Below are 4,987 nucleotides of genomic sequence, written 5' to 3' on the forward strand. Positions count from 1 at the left end.
TGGAGGGGTGGTTGAACAGTAGCCGGTGGAGTAGCGCGCGGTGGAGGCTGGATGAACAGGAGCCCGTGGAGGCTGGAGGAGGTCGACAGTAGCCCGTGGAGGCTGGAGGAGGTCGACGGTGGAGATGAACAGTATCCCGTGGAGTCCCGTTTTGCGGTACGCCACACCCCTCCCGATGAACAGGACCCCCGTTTCGACCGTAGGAGGTCCGTTTCGTCCGTTTTGCGGTACGCCACACCCCTCCCGATCAACAGGACCCCCGTTTCGACCGTAGGAGGTCCGTTTCGTCCGTTTTGCGGTACGCCACACCCCTCCTGATCAATAGGATCCCCGTTTCGACCGTAGGAGGTCCGTTTCCTCCATTTTGCGATACGCCAGACAACTCCCGATGAACAGGATCCCGTTTCGAATGTGGCCGGTCGAACACAAGGCCGTTTCCTCCGTTTTGCAGTACGCCAGGCCTCGTTTCCATCGCCTGTTCCGTCCAAGCCCTCCCGATGAACACGACCACGCATTCCGTTCCGACCCAGCCGGTTGGCTCCCACGCGTTCCGTTGCCTCCCGATGAACACGACGCATTCCGTTGCCTCCCCATGAACACGACGCATTCTGTGCCTCCCCATGAACACGATGACGACGCTGTTTCTCCGTTCCGACCCAGCCATGTACACGAGCCCTGGCCGTACGTATGCGCGAGTAGGCGTTCTAGACCCTGCCCGTATGTACGTACGTGGCCGTATTTTCTTTCTTGCACCCTGGCCGCTGTACGTACGTGTACATGCTACGTGCGCGCCTCTACTACGACACGTACGCGCCTCTACTACGACACGTGTGTGCCTCTACATCGACCAGTATATATGTACGTACACGTTCGCGACCAGAATGACAACGCTACGTACGCTTCGACCAGGTGGGTCCCGACTGTCAGGCACTTCCTTGCCTTAGAAGATGTAGCTGGTGGGTCCCAGCAGTCAGGGGGGCGAATCGTTTTGTTTTTTTGCCCGGACACACTTCCTTGCGTGCGAAGGTGTAGCTTCTGGGTCCCAGCAGTCAGGGGGGAATCGTTTTGTTTATTTTTGCCCGGACGCACTTCCTTGCGTGCGAAGATGTAGCTGGTGGGTCCCAGTAGTCAGGGGGCGAATCGTTTTTTTTCGGACGCACTTCCTTGCGTGCGAAGATGTAGCTGGTGGGTCCCAGCAGTCAGGGGGCGAATCATTTTTTTTCGGACGCACTTCCTTGCGTTCGAAGATGTAGCTGGTGGGTCCCAGCAGTCAGGGGGAAACGTTTTTTTCCCGAAATACGGTGGCCCGTCCGGTGGGTCCCCGCTGTTAGGTGGAGGAATAATTATTTTGCGCGTAATAAGGAGGCACTTCCTTGCTGCGGCCGTGGACCCAGCGGTCAGCCTCTCCACGTACAGTCCATGTCCGATGGAAGCCATTCCTTGACCATGTTGACCACGCCGCGCCGAGAGCACGAGGGCGGTGGACAACGGCGAGGCCTAGGAAGGGGATGATGCGGAGCCGGGGAAGACGCGGTAGTGGATGCCCACGCGGAGAGGAGTATGAGGGTTCACTCGTTCGGCTGCGGTGTGATGCTGCCGTCGCCGCAGAATAACAGGGGGTGTGGGTGCGTGGAGGGATGGCCTGGCCAGCGGTGGGAGTAGTAGGGGGCGGTGAGGCCTCCGCGGCATCACATCCGGCCACGGGCGGCAGGAGCAGGCGGCACGACCGGCGCTGCTTTGGGCGGCTGGAGCAAGAAGACCAGAGGTTGAAGAAGCACTACGACCGTTGGATGGACATCGTACGGTCACTGGAGCTAGAATCGTTCATATATTGACTAAAGTTGACAAAGGCCTCCGTCCCAGTCAACTTAGTAGGCCCACAAGTTAGCGTCCCACCAAGGTGGATCCTAGCTAGCAGGGGGTATTCATTTTTTTGTGCTTAATAAGGAGGCACTTCCGTTGGGTCCGAGCTGACAGCGGGGGGAACGTTTTTTTCACGAAATACGGTGGCCCGTCCTGTGGGTCCCAGCAGTCAGGGGGAAACATTTTTTTCGCGAAATACTGGTGGCCCGTCCGGTGGGTCCCTGCTGTCAGGTGGAGGAACAATTATTTTCCGCGTAATAAGGAGGCACTTTCTTGCGGCTGCCGTGGACCCAGCTGTCAGCCTCTCCACGTACAGTACTCTTCCGATGGAAGTCGGTCGTTGACCACATTGACCACGCCGCACCGAGAGCACCACGGCGGTGGACGACGGCGAGGCCTAGGAAGGGGACGACGCGGAGCCGGGGAAGACGCGGTAGTGGAAGCCCGCGCGGAGAGGAGTACGAGGGTTCACCGGTTCGGCTGCGGTGTGAGGCTGCCGTCGCCGTAGAATAACAGGGGGTGTGGGTGAGTAGAGGGATGCCCTGGCCAGCGTTGGGAGTAGTAGGGGACGCTGAGGCCTGCGCGGCAGCACAGCCGGCCACGGGAGGCGGGAGTAGGCGGTCCCGCCGGCGCTGCTTTGGCGGCTGGAGCAAGAAGATTAGAGATTGAAGAAACACGACGGCCGTTGGATTGACATCCAACGGTTACGTCTGCTAGAATCGTTTGTTGACGTATATAATAACTAAAAAAATCTTGCATACGCGTCAACTAAACAGGCCCACAAGTCAGACCACTCCCTCTTTTTTTAAATAATTTATATATAGCTCATGGCAACTTCTTATGCAATTTATTGCAGTCGTTTTTTTGTTGGCCAGGGCCAATTTCACATATTTCTGTGGGTTCCAAACTATTTTTAATACCGAAATGTCAAGCCAGATTTAAAGTACTTTGAAGATATATTTAAATTAGGTTAATGCCTAGTGAAATAGGAATATGAAAATGTGAAAAAATTCAGAAATTATAAAGTAATTGCCAATTTGTCATCTGTTTTTATATTTCCAACCCATTTCATATTACTTTCAAGATTTGCAGGCGTCTTGAAAGAGTTGCAGCCCATCAGGGCGTAGAAAAATAAGTAGGACTGGATTGGGTATTCTTCAGAAAAAATAAACTAGGCTCATTTTCATAAAGAAAAAATAGCTGGGCTGGTCACATGGTGAACATAAAATATAAGCCTGGGCTAGACGGGCCACAGCCCAGTTCAAACCCTGCTCCGTCTGAACAATACCAAACAAAAAAAATACTGCTCGAGTAGCTACGTCCCACGTGTCAGCCGATCTTGTGCTGTTCTCTTGTCTATTGACTATATACGCTCACAATGTCGTGGGTCCCAGATGTCAGGAAAACACTAGGAGGAAGCATTTTATTTTTCCATACGCTGATGTGGTGGGCCCCTACTGTCATCCTCTCCACGTACTTCTGCCGATTCCTGTTGTTTGTTGACCATGTTGACAACGCGAGAGGGCGGCGCCGCGGCGAGCGCACCAAAGCGCGCAGAGGACGACGGCGTTAACGATTTAGGAGACGGTGGGGCGGCGATGCGTGCGCTGAGGCGCAGCCAGACGTGGGAGGCGGAAGCAGGCGGCCCCGCCGGCGCTGGTTTGGTTTTGGCGGCTGGAGGAAGACAGGACTGAAGAAACACGACAGACTGTAAAAGCAGCAGGAGTACTTAACAACCTTAACTAAAACCAGCAGGGGCACTTAACAACCAAAGCTGAAAGCAGTATGAGTACTTATACATGTTCAACCATACAAAGCATGTCTCGAACAGTGCTACTTTGCCTACAGTTAACCAAGGGTGAGGCCGCCAAGCCCCAGGACAAGGCCCAGGCGCCACCCCGCGCATCCACAACCTTCTGAAAGCGGCTTCATCTCGCAACATGGTCAATAAATAGGATATTCGCTTTAGAGCCATGGAAAAGCATGAACATAATCTTCTGTCCTATTCTCCAAGATGGACGGGCCTTCATTATTTGAGACCACCCATGAATAAGTATCTTTTCACCTCCAAGGGGAATTGAGTAGGTCGACATAAACATCATGTTGTGACCAAGCGCAAGTCTGACCCGACCATGGTCAGGCATCTGTATAGGAACAATAGAACTCGGCAGTTCCTGTTTCAAGAAGATCATAACTGTAAAACTGTGTATAAGCAATAGTTTATGAACAACATATATAACAGAAAACAGCTTGTACCATAAGTTTCTCGACACAGTTCGACCTGTTCAACGAGTGCAGCAGTGGCACACATATCCCACATGGCCTTCCACTATTGAAACGCCCCACAAGGACCTCAAGACGATCAATAAAGTGTAGGAACTTGTGGATGTCGATCCAGTCAACTTCAGTGCCATTAGTAACAGCTGAGTTATTACAGAGTAACAAATGAGCAGACTGCTTAACTCTGAAAAAACCTACACGTGCCACCAATTATAAGAAAATATTAGTTAGAAGTAGCATCTTCGTGAGAGATTCGTTGCTACTTCTAACGTTAAATTGTGATTAGTTAGACAGAATAGGTGGATTAAGAAGTAATCGAGGCAACAAGCAAGAACCAGATACAAAACTAACATGGATGAACAATTGGAACGACGTCGGGGTGGAAGATCGCAGTGAAGCTGAGACCAGGTTCTGCTATTTCCATCAACATTCGTGCGCCAACTTTCAGTCCGTAACACTTGAGAAATTTTATCCAAGTTCGGCCATAAAAAAAGCAGCGATCTTCTTGGTTCATAAACCCAACTCGGAACTTATATCCATGGCTTGTCTTCACTGTGACCATTAAAATAGTGTATTCAGTTATGGCAAGGCCGAGCATCTTGAGTACATGTGTTCTGGCAGAGCAAATAATACACTGCAGGAAAAATAATATGAGAACACAACATGTTCAAAAAAACCCCACCCTCCCGGATAGAAAAGAGGATTCTAGGAACATACTGTGCGCGTTTCAAAATGCTGTGTTAGGATGAGAAGGAACAAGTGTGGCGTCTCCCTGAGGGCGCAGAAACCTATAGGTTACTCGCACTTTGGGCACTGCAAATGAAACACACTAGATTCAGTAGGA

Source organism: Triticum aestivum, chromosome 3D (genome assembly GCF_018294505.1).
Source record: "Triticum aestivum cultivar Chinese Spring chromosome 3D, IWGSC CS RefSeq v2.1, whole genome shotgun sequence".
Lineage (NCBI taxonomy): Eukaryota > Viridiplantae > Streptophyta > Magnoliopsida > Poales > Poaceae > Triticum > Triticum aestivum.